Source organism: Vicugna pacos, chromosome 5 (assembly GCF_048564905.1).
Source record: "Vicugna pacos chromosome 5, VicPac4, whole genome shotgun sequence".
Lineage (NCBI taxonomy): Eukaryota > Metazoa > Chordata > Mammalia > Artiodactyla > Camelidae > Vicugna > Vicugna pacos.
In genome coordinates, this window is record NC_132991.1 from 23,553,391 (window position 1) to 23,566,453 (window position 13,063).

The window sequence follows — 13,063 nt, forward strand, 5'->3', positions numbered from 1 at the left end:
ATCCCTCTGTTGCAGGTTTGCAGGTCCCAGTGATCTGGGTACCTGGGCTGGGGCATGGACTCCTTGCTCCAGGTTTGTGGGCTCCCTCCTGACCGTGGGTCGCCAAGTTGGGCCTGGAGCTTTTGGTGAGACTGGTTTCTGCCTCTCCTACCCATCTTCATGTGGCCCTTTTATCACTTATTGTGAAGGAACTATTCAGCTAGTTTGCAAGTCTTTGTCAGAGGGTATTTTTCCATATATAGTTGCAGATTCAGTGTGTCTGTGGGAAGAAGTGAGTTCAGGATCTTCCTACGCTGCCATCTCCGAAGCCTGTCATTTTAACCACTATACTATAGAGCTCACCATATAAGGCTCTTAGAAATTAAAATTTTGTTATCATATACCAATATGAGTGGCTAAAGGAATAATTGAGTAGGAAGTAGAGGTGAGAGTATTGGTTTATATCAAATTAGGCAAAATCTTTAAAAAAAAGTTTCTGCTCTTTTGCTCAGGCCTTTGCTACTAGCAGGATGAGCAAGTGTTGTGGTCTTTGTACTATTAGGAAGCTATGGGGCCACTGATGAGATCAGAATTGCATGACAAACAATCCAAGAAAGCCCACTTGGGCACAGCCCTGAAGGCCAACCCTTTTGGAGATTCTTTTCATGTGAAGGAAATTGTCCTGGAAAAAAATAAGGGTTGAAGGCAAATAGCCAAATTTTGCTATTCCAGCTGATCAAGAAGAATGGGAAAAAAATTGAAGTCTTTGTACCCAGTGATGGTTGCTTAAATTTTACTGAGGAAAATGATGAAATTCTGGTTGCTGGATTTGGTCACAAAAGTCATGCTGTTGGTGACATTCCTGGAGTTCGCTTTAAGGTTGTCAAAGTTGCCAGTTTTTCTCTTTTGGCCTTCTATGAAGGAGAGAAGGAAAGACTGAGATCATGAGTTTTGATGTTAAAAACATGGTAGTAATAAATTTTCATATGCCAAAAAAAACCTCATAAAAGCTTCCTATATCGACTTATAATTGAGTAAAAATTCTGAAGTGCTGCTTCCATCATGAGGTCTGGAGCTCTATAAACCTGTGTCTGTTTTGGTTTACAGAGCCTTACACATGGTAGGACTTGAAAAATGTGCATCGGATGAGTTAATTGGAGTATTGTAGAATATGGTTTAAATTGACTTCAATGAACCCAAATTCTTAGTGATCCACCTTATTAAACAGTTGACTTTAGCGTCTTTTAAAATGATTTGTTACTTGAAAAAATAAAGTCCTAGTAGTGTCACATGATTTAAGACCAAGTGTTTAGAAAAATGCTGTAACATGGTTCTCAGTGAAATATGGTGACTTCAGTTAATTTAAAACTCTTGGAGGCAAAGGGAAGTAGAAACATTCCATCTGATGTTATAGTAGGCACATAATTAGAGGTCTGGAAGTGCTAGTGTGCAAAGCTTACGTGTAGTAACATGACTTTCATGGAGACAGGGAGCGGCTACCCAGAAAAGCCACAGAACATCTATTCTCCACTTGGAAAAGGGTGGGAGAGTTAGTAACCTCTTTTTAACAACTTACTTAGAGGGGAATGAGGACCCATTACAAGTCTTCATTGTCTACCTATCTTGACAAAATAATATATTTAATAAATATTAGAGTTTTGAACTCCTTAGAAACTGACTACAGTTTGGGATCAATTCTGTAAACCCAGCATCTTTATCCTATTGCATCCCTTGGTGTAGAGGTAGGAGTTACCCATGCAAATGGGTTACCCTGACTTTTTATTGACAGAACTTCAAATTCTCTCTGAATTTCCATGCAGTTCGGGACTCTATGGCAGTTTCTAAAACCTTCAGGAGGGTGTTAATTTTGAACAGTAATAAAGATGAGCATATGCAAAAGATGAGATAGTTCTTTGCTGATTTCTGTTGGTTTCTTATGGCAACTGTAAAAACTGGCAGCCCCCTCAAGAGAGGAGGCAGAAACTATTGTAGTCCCAGTGCCTTCACCACTGGCGGAATTAGCTACACCAAAGAAACATTACATCAAAATGTAACTCAGTCTTTTACATGTTCAGCAATGGGAGCTATGTAATAAGCAAAAATAAATTTTGTCTATTGGATTTCAAGACTGTAAAAAGAAGTCTAATATTTTGCCATTCAACATGTTGGATGGAAATGCCTTAAGATAAATTCAATACAATCCAAAGGAACTTCAACATATGTATAAATGTCTAAAATTCTACTCAAAAGATTGATTGATTTTTAGAGATACTTTTAAGGTTCTTTTTGCATGAGAACCAAACTTCTTGCCTGAAAAATTAAGTTATTTTGATTGGCTGAATTTTAATGGACAATTTAAAATGTAAATAACAGAGAAGAATATGATTATTATATATTTAGTTACATACCAATTACCATGTCTGAATTCTAATTAGGATTAGGATACATGAATCAGTGCAGCTAATATATGGGTAAACATAAAGTACCCAACTGACCCAGTTAGGAGAATTAGACTTACATACACCTTTACAAAATTAATGCTAACAGTGGGTACAGACTCCATCCAGAATATTTCTTAGACCAAATTTAGGAACGTCCAGGGCATTTTTCTTCAAAAATGCCTAAAACGATACCTGATATTCAGTGTCCCTATATTTAAGCTTTTATTTGGTTAAGAGCACTCAACCAGCTTGAAGATTTTGGATAAATACCTCAAATTATAAAGTTGTATATGTGAACTAAGAAGCATTCGGTATCATCATTAGACAGACATCTGTGACTTTTAACTCTCATTGATGTAAGCATTCCCCACTTTGTACTAATGTGAGACACTATTTGAATCAGAACTCTTGGGGTCTGGAAAGACAAAGAGTCTGATGAACCCATACCCTTTCAGAGAAGAAAGAAACATTTTCTTCTCATACATGTGTCACCTATAATTGTTGGCAGAGGTGGTGTTACCATCAGAAATTAGGGCTAGAGGTAACAAGCCATGGATTTCCACAAGCTGCTATACAGATACCTGAGATCGCTCTGGGAATTAGCCCATCACGTTTGTAAGATAGCCATGTTTTCTCACATTTAAATCTGGGGCTCAGGAAAATAGCTTCTACTGTGTGAAATAAGAATGACTTTACTTGGGAACATTCACTGTTCTCTCTATTTAGAAGGATATCTGAAAGATAATAGTGGACTATCATATACTTCAAGCTTTAAAAGTTTGTCCTTTGGACTACCTTGCAAGTCAAGGTTGACTTTAATGTAGAAAAGCTCTCTAGTTTTTCCTTATATGAATGATAAGTGGCATGATCAGGATTACAGAGTGAGTGTTCTGTCCCTGGATCTCTCTCCTAGAAAGGTAGGCAGGGACCAAAGGTACCAGCTCTCTATATTTAAGCTGTTCTTTGCCGAACAGCATACTTACATAACTTCTACTCATCAGTGGGGACCTGACTGTATTATCACATAATTAACTTATCAACTAACAGTGACCTTAAGCAGGTGCTGACTTTATATGCACACAATTTAGGCACTGGTACAATCTAGTTTATTAATTTTTATTTTATTATTCCTGTATTCTCTAAATGTAATATTCTATAAACACTGTATTGTTATATAATATACTACTTAGTATAGTACTTAGAGAGTAAATCACTAAAAACATAAAATTAGTCCATTATACCTAAATATTTCAAAATTTGCAAACAGAATGGTTTGGTGGAATAAATCAAGCCTCAGAAAACATGATTTCCAGGCATATTCGAGTTCTGTGAAACTGAATAGTCATATTGCCTCTTGGACCTCCTTTTCCTAATATTTTAAATGAAGAAATTGAAACAAATTTTCTTTAATTTTTTCCCACAGATCTTTATGTTCTATGCATTTGTTGAATGATGATTAAGAACATAACTTCATACTGAGTACTAAAATTGGGAGGATACACTTTCATTTTCTTCTTGACTGTTCCAAAGTTTAATAAGTTTAATTTAGGTGGAGTACTGACATTTTCTGTGGAACACTGAACTCCATTAAGCCTCTGACTAAAACTTTTGTTTTTTTAATGGATAGGCAAAATATAATTAAGAACTTATAAAATGTTTTGGCCTTATTCACATGTGTCAAAAATCCAGAAATAAAAATGAAGACTTGCTTTATTTAGAGAAGAGTATACAGGCTTTTGTTAGTTCCAGAATGATAACAAGGTGTTAGAATCATAGAATGCAGAACTGCAGATTTATGTTTGGTACCCTGCCAGAAACTACAGGGTTGAAAGAACATGTCGATTTATGTATATTCTCAAGATTTTGTTATTCAGTCTCAGGCTGTTTGACCATTTGCTGGGATTCATATTCTATTTCTAATTCTTAACCTCAGACTAATTCTTAGAATAAAAATATGATTGACTAAATGTTAGCTGTGGAATTCAGTAGGTTCTGAATATGGATAGTAAGAAGGGAAAAAAAATCAGGAAAACTTAATGTGTCTGACCAAAACTAAGAAAAAAAATTGATTTCAATATGTCATATGTTATTTGGAGCACTTAAAAATACTCATTCATTAAGTCTGAAAATGTGCTCAGAATTTATTTTAAATGATCCAACTATTAGCTTTTATATTTCACATCCACAGCTTCTTTATTGTTTTACAATCTCTACATCTTTGAGGTGAGTCACTTTTATCAATATTTCACACCTGAAATGACAAGTTAATATTATTGATGGTGGCAGTAAGTTGAGTTGATTATTCTACTATCTCTTATTGAGCAGATTTACAGTGCTATCAATAATGTTCCTTGGTAGTTAAATGTTTTAGATAATCTTCTTATAAATGCATATCCTATACATATTGTACATTTCCATGTTATCATAATTGACATTTATAACTATACACTAGTTATCACTACAATGTATCAGTAATAAGGCAATAACTACTATTTATACTGTGTTAAGTATTTGCATTTTCCAGAGGTTCAAATACCAAAGGGATCCAAGGTGGGGCCAAAAGAAGGGATAAAGGAGACATTCTAGACTCTAAATAGAAAACATTCAAGAATTGCTTTGATATCAGATTTAGGGAGAAAATATGCCAATAAGAAAATGCTTTTTTTTCAGGGTTAAATTGGCATTTGTTACTTAATAGCATTTGTCATTTTCCAATTTTTCATAAGTAGCAAATTAATTTCAAATCATTTTGCTCTTCCAAATGCCTTTGTGTATTGTGTTTCTTTTTTCATATTCTTTTGGATAACATTTGAGGAAAAAATAAGACTACAACAGTCATTGATTACAGTCAGGATGGAAGACAGTTGTAAGACCAAGGAACAGGTGGAGTATGTATGATGGGAATATTCACTTTTTGTGCCACCATTTTGTAGCTGTTTAAAAAAAATTTTTTAGCAAATGGTGGATATTGTTTCTTTACAAAAAATGGTTCTGTACTGGATCCATCTGCGAAGTATAAACATGTCATCAGCACTCATTTTCCATCTCCAAAAAACATTCCCCATGTCCATATTTGATTTTCAAGTGCATCTGTGCACTGATGGAAACCCTCCCAACATGCTGCCACACAATTGCAAAACCCACACATTTCTGTCTTTGAATCAAGCTTTCATGAGAGCCTGGCCTCCCCTGGGTATAAGCTTGTTTCGAAGTTGCAAAGGTCCCCTGGGTGACCCCAATAAAAGAAACTTCAATGTCCACAGTAAGGTTAAGTTATTCCTTTTAGGAAGATAATTTTGTCCATGAAGTGTTATTCTACTTTATTGTGAAAATTTTTTGTGTTATCTTAGAATCTCTCTTTTTTCCCCCACACTGTACTTACCTAATGATTAGCCCTTGTATGACTGAGTTTCTCAGTGACTAAATTCACATTTAAGAAAGAAAGAAAGAGAAGATCTCAACATTAGTTTGCTTATTTAGAAAGTTTAAGCAGAACAAGCAGGAAGTCCATCTCAGAAAGTTGAAAGGCAAGCCTCCTGAATTCTACGAGTCCCTCGCATTGTTGGTAATCACGTAACCTGAAAGAATTTAAAACATCACTGGAGAAAATTTAATCTCTTCATAAACACACATTCAGAAGTGAACTGCTTGATAAAGAAGGAAATTTTATTTTACCTCATTATTTCCCCAACGCGGGACCAGAGTTACCTTCACTATAGGGCAATGGAGTAAGCCTTGCCTGTCATTTTTAATCAGGTTGTTTTAGGTAATTTTTGTTATGCCCCTCATTACTGAATTGTTTATCAATAGGTGCAGCAAGTGTCACTAGCTTTTCTCATCAAACCAGGTCTGACAAAGCAGCACAGTGCATGGGAAAGAGGCAGCTAGGTGAAACTAATGCCATAGATGTTTGATTCATTAGGAGCTTATTGTTAACGGGGATGTCTGATTGTAAAGGCTCAGTCAAGCAAAAGAGTGCAGAGTAATCAGTCGGATTTATAGTTTGCAGGGCTCAGAAAAAAATCAACATAAACCTTTGGATATAGCAGAAACAGAAAAATCCCCTTTGGGCAGCCCTAACCTGGAACCAGCCAAATAAGGTCATGCTACACGAAGGTTTCCTGTTAGGTGATGGGAGATAGAGGCGGATTAGAGCCATATGGCATGGCCTATCATACCTTCTGACTTAAGATAACAAAGCCAAGCTTTGTGCTTAGCTGTTTTTGACTGACATCATCAATTTTATTTTATGTTGGTCACCTCCGGTAACAGGAAAAAATGGCCTAGGGTTGATAACACATGCCTTTTTTTTTCTTTTTCCCTTTTAGTATTAAGATGCCTAGAAGCTAGTTTTGTGCTGTTAAAAATTTCAAAGAATTAGTAGCTTACTCTTCTATCACCCATCCTCCAGCAACTGTCAGCCCCCCTCCCCCTTGTTTTCAGTTTGTACCTTGCAAATGAGAGGCAGCCTTATTCAGAACCAGATGTAAGGCTCCTAGAGAATGAGCATAAGCTGGTGTACTTTAAGCCTAATGGGAAGTTTTATATGCAAGGGCCTTGAACTGATTAGTATAATTCCCTCTTTAATACAGCTGTCCCTCCAGATTAAGGTAAACCAAATGTTGCAATCAGAGATTAGTGTACCTTGCCAGTTATTAACATCCCCGGTGCTCAGCAAGCACGTCAGACGCTAATGCTGTGTATTTATTTGCCACTTCCCCACTGTAACTTGAACTTCTGCACCTGTCAAAGCATTCCAGTGAAGAGAGGGGCATTATTGGAAAGCAAAAGTTTTATACCTGTACACCTGTTTTGTTTTGTCACAGCTTAGATTTTCTTTTGGCAGGCCAAGACTGCCAGGTGCTTTAATCTGCTACTCTTCTGGTTTTTTAACGAAAGACTTTGTGTACTAAATTGCATTTGTTACTTTCATATGCTTGCTTTTATGCCACCAGAGAGCTGCTCACCTAAACTGAGGGCGTGTGTGTGCCTGTGTGTGTGTTTTCTTTTATAAAAGAGGTAAAGGGTGAGGTTTCTTTCCCAGAAAACCCACCTGTGTCTCCTGCATTCCTTAGCTTCTGCAGTGTTTTAAGTAACAAGGTGGGTTGCACAGCTGTAATACATTTGGCAGGATATCCTGCCTTCTTGCAACCCAGATGTCAAGAAAGACAAAGTCCTGGCTATCTCAGAAAGATCTGACTATGTTTCTTCCCCTCCTCAGCCCCCACCCAGGGCTCACTTGGACTCTAGGGCCGAACATATACAGTAAACACACTGGAGAAGCTTCGGATGGTCCCCGTCTTGTGTTTTTGGTAACGTTGGTCAGGGCGCAATGCCCCCATCCTTTTTCTTCAGGGTGGCAAGTAAGGGAAAATAATGGAAAATTTGAGGAAGAGCCCTCACACTTGTCAAAAAAATGTGATTTTTATCAGCATCACTTATTACTCAGAGATTGAGAATCAAAAAGTACTTTCTGTAAAAAAGGCATAGTTTGCAAAGGAACCAGTAGGGTCATGTTGGGGTCTGATTTTTTTTTTTTCCGTATGTGGGTTTAAAGCATGTAGCTGTGCTCTTACAGAGCAATCACCTGATGCCAGCAGAGGTGGGGCAACACCTGCCACCCCCTAAATTTTGTCACAGACAGGAAGGAGCCACAGTTTCCTAGCTAACCCATGACACTGGAAGCAGTTACTGATTCAGGGTGTTATCAGTGCTGGGGGAGCATTTTTCTCGTTTGCCCTCCTACCCGCCAGCTCCATCTTGGTGTTTGCATGTTGATTGCTGGGTGCAGAGTTTCTACACGTTACAGCTTAATTGCAGATTTTTTAAAAAGACAAAAATATGTTCATATCTTAGGAATTATGTCTTGCAGCCTACTAAATATGCTAATGCAGCACTAAGCAGGGATAAAGTTCTTGCCATACCCCCCAACAGTTGCGTGGAACTCGCTGCCAAGTGATTGTTAATTGTGAAGCACAAGCAGGCTTTGCAATCCATCTTAATTGTCATACTTACTTCAGGTTTCGTGATAAGGCTCGATGTTCTGTTTAAAGTGACAATGTTGACAAGGGGAAAGGGTGTGGGCCTGAGCCTGTGGTTCTGAAGGGGTTGCGTGCTCTGACCTGCCAAAGGTTGATATGGACGGTCTGCGAGGGGATTTTAGTTGTCATGGGGTCCCCAGGCGGTTGAATGGAGAGACGGTCTGTCCTGCTTTTTCCTGTTAGGATCCTGACACGTGGAGCATTGATGAACTCAGCACAACGTTGAATGGGAGCTTTTTGGCAGCTGAGACACTGGGGCTAAGCTGCAGGTCAGAGATAACACCAGTGCGGATCTCCTCTTGCACAGCTACCAGCGCGCTTTCTCCCCTCCTGAGTGCAGGAAATGGCTCATGTTAAATACGTTCACTTTTCAGTTTTCCTCTCTTCTAAAATGGAGCTTGACAGATTGGACTTTTCAGCTCCCCCTTTTTTTCACCACCTCTGCTTTCTACCTCAGAAATACTCTTCAGGAAGCAGGAGTTAATCTTGGTGAGGAAACAATAAGGTGATGCTTGATTTTCAGGGGAAAGCAGAAGGATATGGCTGCCTTGGTGCTGCACATAGACTCATAACTCCCCACCTTTGAGGCTTTCCCCTTCACATTTCTTCAGCACAGACCAGAAGAGGGACAGAGTGAAGAACCTACCACTTAGACGGATGTAAGAGAGACCTATGTGGCTTTAAATAGCCGTACAGAATAGGAAGGACACTTTTGGTAGGGAACGCTGACTTTTAAAGAGGGGCCTCTCCAGTACCCATGTGGCTCACCGCCCGAAGGGTGAATCACCGCTGACACCAAAATGCTACTGCCTGTAGCTGAATCATGCAGGTGTCTGCGATGTAGAGAACAAAGGGGAACGGGTAACAAGAGTTACTTTGATAATCTCTTGTCAACATGCTGTATTCACAAAAGTGATGTAGGAAAAAGTGCTATCTCATTATAGTGTCTGTCCTAAACTTGGGCTGTCAAAACTCCATTGCAGGAAAGGGTATTTGAAATTGATTCTTGTGTGGTATTGATGAGTGACTGTGAAACTAATAAAACTAATAAATGGAAACTGCCCCCAGACCAACTCAGAATCTGACTTAGGGTACATCTGTATGGTCTCAGTGAGGTCTGAATGTTTCCTTTTCTCTCTGATGAGTCCTTGACGCCCTTTAAAGCAAAAGGGAGGTTTGTGAGAATGTGTGTGTGTGTGTGTGTACGTACGTACGTGGAGGTAGAGGGGACAGGACTGGCAAAGGGAGATGGGATGGAGACTAGGGCATGGGAATCGAGAAAGCTTTCTGGTCAAGGTTGAATATGCATCAGAAAATAAAAGGGTTGTGGGTGGAAGTGAGAGTAACAGTATAGTCCCAGGCTAACACCTTGGAACAAGCAGGGGGATGCTGCCCTTTGATCTTTGTCACCTCTCACCACTCTGTGCACCCTTTCTGTCTCATGAGGGCATAGAGCAAAACTGAGAGAGAGAGAGAGAGAGAGAGAGAGAGAGAGAACGAACGAGTGAGTGAGATTATAAAGCCAAACTTGGTGAGTCAATAACCCTGAGGAGAATGATTCAGGTTTGGAACTCCATTAGAATTTGTTGTGATGCAAGGTAGTGGCACCCTCCATAATAGAACAATTTTCCAGTCCTCCCCACCCACTATGTAGCCTTTGTCTTCTTGGAGCAATTGGGACTAGGATATTCTTAGACGTATTCTAGATACCTCTCTGGCTACCACTGGTGGGAAACATCCAAGGACCTTTGAGTTCCCCTGGGTTTAACTTTAGATAGAGTAGCAAGAACTGGACAGCCTCAGGAACCCAAAGAAATAGTGGAAGTAAAGTGTTTCATACAGTTGTCAGCACATAGTAGGTGCTGGGTAAATCCTCACTCGTCCTCTTTGAAGAATGAAGCCAGTTGAATTTCTTGTGGAATGCTTCTTTTGCCTGTATTTCCAGTTGTAGCCCTGCCTGAAGAAACTTGTGAGCTTGGAAGGGGCTGCTGTCTTGAGTGGAAGATTTAGGTTTGGTTGTGTTTTCTACCCGCTTTGTTCAGACCCAGTGTGAAAGTTGGAATTGACCCAAAACATGCTAATCCTAGATGTACATGATCAATGATCATTGCCGTCAGGTCAAAGGGAGACAGCTACAATATGGTTTCAAGAGCCTGGAAAACCCTTACTCTCCATGTGTCTCTCCAGTTAATCTTGGAACCTGCTAACATTCCTGATATTTCTGCTGGTAGAAATAACTCTGAGTAAAAGCCTGTTTTCTTGATACTCCTCTTTATGGTACAATTATGATTCTAGAGAGAGGCCACCTTTTGTTATGTGGATACTGTTGATTTCTGATTACTATTTGTGACAACTGGAAAGAGAGAAACTTGATACAAATGGCAGCTTTGTTAAAATAATACAACACTGTGACCACAGAATGGGACAAGGAGATTACTAGGTTGGGGTTGTATTCCACCAGATAATTTTGGATCAAGATGCACAGATAGCAGGAAAACTTCTAGTCAGCTTTGTGAGACAACCTGATCTTAATTTGGGCTCTTTTCTTTCTTCTTGACATGACATTTCATTTCTAATGACATAACATGTGAAACTGCTGTTCCCATGTTGTCTTGGGCTATTCAGAATCTTTCACCTTGCAGATAGTAGGCTAGGAATTCTCAAACATTTTTCTGCTCCAGAAAGTGTGCGCACACGTTTGACACTTCCATGGGTATGCCTTGATTGTGGTACAGTAGGCATTCTATTTCAGCCTTTACTTTAAACACGTCTCCTTGTCCATCCTTGATGTCCCCGTGGGAGGGCATGCTCTTTGCCTTGTGCATGCTCTTCATCTTCACATCTCATCACTGTATAAGAGTTGCTGCCTTAAGTGATACGCTAATTATATAGATGCTTTTTCTTTTTTTCACACAGTTTGCATGCTTTTGCCATTTCTCTAAGGGCCTTACTCCCTGTAAGTATTTATAATATGTATGTATGTGTATATTTGGTATATGTATGTGTGTGTTTATATATATATAAATATATATGTATATATACTCATTATTTTAACAAGAAATAAATTCATTATGTGTGCTCTGCAGTAGAGTTAGGTTAATGGTTGCTTTGAAAAATAAAGACTGTTAAGTGACCAATGTGCTTTATCTTATTTGGCTATATATAGTCATCCCTTGGTATCTGCCGGGGATTGTTTCCAGAAACCCTGCCATCCTTATACCAAACCCTGAGAGTGCTCATGTCCCTTATGTAAAATGCACAGTACAATGAATACAGTTGGCCCTCCTATCCGTGGATGCAAAACCCATAGATACGCAGGGCCAGCTATAATCTGAATCCTTTACTTTTTCTTCACATATCACATGATTTTACCCTTGGCTTTTTTCTTGGTTTAAAAACTATGTGCATTATTTTCCTTTTGACTACACTAATCTTACATACTTATTGCAGAATGTTTGAAAATACTGAAAATTATGGGAGAAGTTAAACTCACTCATCACCCCACCATCTAGAGTTAGCCATTGCTATAATTTGGTTGCATTTTCCTACCTTTTTGGCTTATTGTTTTAAGTATTGAGAATGCATGGGTCACTCTGTAATTTCTTAATTGTTAACTGTTTTTCTCTTTCCTTTTCAGACTTTCAGCTCTTCAAGTTCTCTTTATTCCTTTCGTGCTGATGGGTCCCATGTGGGACCAATATAGTACTTTTGTATCTGAAGCTAGATCTGACTTGTATTCTGGGAAGGTTAGCTCACAGCCTCTACATGCTACATTTTGAACTTCTTAATATGCACTTTCCTGCTCTGAATCAGTGATTTATTTTTTGATCTTTGTTAATACTTCTTTTCAAGCTTGAAACAAAAGAAATTATCTAAAAATAACCAGAGACTCTTATCCAAGACTTTAAAGGAGCATGAGCCAATAGGTTGACACCTTTGATCCTTAGGTAAAAAGTTACAGTTCTTTTGTTGGCTTTCTGCAAAAGGAGGAAGTAGGGGCAAATTACACAGCTGATGCTATTTTATGCATGAAGGAACCTACATTTGACAGCTAGTAAACAAGTTTCAACATTTCTTTGGTAAAGCAGCTCATTCATTTAACATTTATTTGTTGAGCTAACCCCTACCATGTGGCAGGCACTGTTCTAGGCATGGGGATTCAGTGGCCCAAACTCCACCCTTGTGGGAGCTTACTACTTAAAAATAAAGGAGCTAAACTTTAAAACTTTCTACTTAAATTCCCACTTTAAAAAGTAATTGCACTTCATTTCCTAAACTCTGAGTCAGTCTTGAAGCATGGGAGGAAAGAGCTCTTTTATTACAATGTTATTATGTATCAAATAATGTCTTTGCTTCCAGAGCCCTCTCTCCCTCATAATTCTCCAAGTTTCAATTTTTCAGTAGGCAAAAAGACAACGCAGTGATAAAGACCAATTTTCATAAATTAAAGTAAATGTCCTTGATTTTGATGTATGTTGTTTTATTGAGGAAGGAGATCAAACAAACAAACAAACAGGAGATGTAAGACTGATTAAATTCTTACAACTATTTTGAGGAGTAAATACCAGATGCAAAATTAGGAGCAGTCCTTTACTTTCAGAT

General features: G+C 38.6%; 1 long non-coding RNA gene and 1 pseudogene across 4 annotated transcripts in view; both read left to right on the forward strand.

The window, feature by feature from the left end:
* LOC107034178 (uncharacterized) overlaps positions 1-13,063 on the forward strand; it is a 561,724-nt gene that overhangs the window by 5,890 nt on the left and 542,771 nt on the right. The window lies entirely within an intron of this gene.
* On the forward strand, positions 328-927 carry LOC140696585 (small ribosomal subunit protein uS12-like; annotated as a pseudogene).